Below are 2,138 nucleotides of genomic sequence, written 5' to 3' on the forward strand. Positions count from 1 at the left end.
TTTGGTGTGAAAAGAGGTCCTTGCCATTGTTATTTTGGTGGACTACAATTCCCATCTTAAACACTGACTTTGAGGAATAAATGTTGTGTGTGTTTCAGTTTAAAGCAGAGGCTGGGTAAGAGTGCTTTAGTTGAAGTGCAGTACTTGGAAAATCCTGCTTTGATATCCAGTGCAGTCTTCCAGTTGTTTAAAACACTGACAGAGAAAGTTCCAGTATTTTCCCTTTAAGTGAATTTAGCAAAAACAGATGTCACTGGATATAGACTATTCCAGCCAGGAGTATTCATTGTTCCAATTATCATTAAACTTTTCATTCATGATTTCAGCCAACAGGAGACTGAATCACTGTGACATACAAACATGCATACACTCTTCATGTATACAGGGAGTAAAGAATGTCAGGACTGTGACATTCCGGACTGTGAGAAATGTGGTCCTCATGTAACCCTAAGTCCATAGGACATTCCCAGGGTAACACTTCCTCACTAGACAATGCCTTCCATTAGCCTATCCTCCTCAAGGACTTTGGCCTGTCAGGCAGGTGATACTGAATTCTCCCACTGGGCTTAAGGTCATGGGAGGTGATAGGAAGAATCGGTCCCAGATTTTTGAGTGGATCTTTGAGGTCCACTAATGATGGAGGTTAAATTGAATTTTGTTTGCATTTTAGTGGAAATGACTTAATTTGTACTTCTTGAACCAATATGCAAACCAAAATTCAGCTATGCTTAGAAATGTGGACTTCCCTGTATTTTATGATGCCACCTTCTAAAAAGAACATTAGGTACAAAAATGCATATATTGGTGAAAATAACCTTCAAAACTGGATTACATTAGGGGAAATCACATCAAAAAATTTCATATTAGTTAAACGACATAGAAAAATGTGCTTATTAGAAGAAATTATATATACTTGTTTCACAATTTCATTTTCTTCCTCCTAGGGAAACTTTGGGGTAAATAATGGAATACACAAATCACAGCATTGTGACTGAATTCATCCTTCTGGGCTTCATGGACCATCCAGAGTTGTGGACCATTCTCTTCCTGGCATTTATCTTGATCTACATTGTCACAGTCTCAGGAAATCTTGGCATCATCATCCTAGCCGCTCTTGATGCAAACCTTCATACCCCAATGTACTTTTTCCTCAGCAACTTATCCTTGGTTGATGTTGGCTATTCCACTACTATCGCTCCCAGGTTGCTGATGACCTTTCTATAAAAGAATAGCACTATTCCGTTCACAGAGTGTACTGTGCAATTCTTCTTTTTCTGTATGTTTGCTACAGTTGAAACTTGTCTTCTAGCTATTATGGCTTATGACCGCTTCACTGCCATTTGCAACCCATTACTCTATTGTGCTGCCATGTCTAAAAAGCTCTGTATAGCCTTAGTAACAGGTGCATATATTTGTGGCTTTGTGAATTCAGCTGTTCAGGCTCCGTTGATATTTAGCCTGTCCTTCTGCAGCTCAAATGTTATCAGTCACTTCTTTTGTGACATCCCTCCCATCCTGAAACTTTCCTGTTCAAACACAGAAGTGGCTAACACTGTACACTTTATCTTATGTACTGTGATAGTCGTGACCACTTTGTTGATTATCCTCATCTCCTATATCTACATTATTTTTGCCATCCTGCGGATTCACTCTGCCCAGGGCAGACACAAAGCTTTTTCCACCTGTGCCTCCCATCTCACGTCGGTCACAATCTTCTATGGGACCATCATCTTTATGTATATGAGGCCCAATTCCAGTGTCTCAACAGATGAAGATAAAATTGTTTCAGTGTTCTATACTCTTGTGATCCCCATGCTAAATCCATTGATTTACAGTCTGAGAAATAAAGATGTGAAGGATGCTTTCATCAGGATGATAGGGAAGATTTCATTAAATTAATTCATTTCCTTTTCAAGATGAGTTTCAGTTTCCAATAGATATTAACCAAGAAATAAAAAGTGTATTTGTTTCGTGTGTGTGTGTTTGTGTGTAATTGTCCTACTGCAGTGGTGGCAAACCTTTTAGAGATCGAATGCCCAAACTGCAACCCAAAACCCACATATTTATCACAAAGTGCCAAAACGGCACTTATGGGATAAACAAATGAATACACTGCAATTTTTATGTATATCATGCCC

General features: G+C 38.9%; 1 pseudogene across 1 annotated transcript; it reads left to right on the forward strand.

Annotated features, from left to right (window-relative positions):
* The first annotated feature begins 963 nt into the window (after positions 1–963).
* Positions 964–1,899, forward strand: LOC308471482 (olfactory receptor 5AR1-like; annotated as a pseudogene). Its single transcript has one exon. The product of its transcript is annotated as an olfactory receptor 5AR1-like (transcript).
* The last annotated feature ends 239 nt before the right edge of the window (positions 1,900–2,138 follow it).

This window comes from Podarcis pityusensis, assembly GCF_964106645.2.
Source record: "Podarcis pityusensis genome assembly, chromosome: 1".
Taxonomy (NCBI): Eukaryota; Metazoa; Chordata; class Lepidosauria; order Squamata; family Lacertidae; genus Podarcis; species Podarcis pityusensis.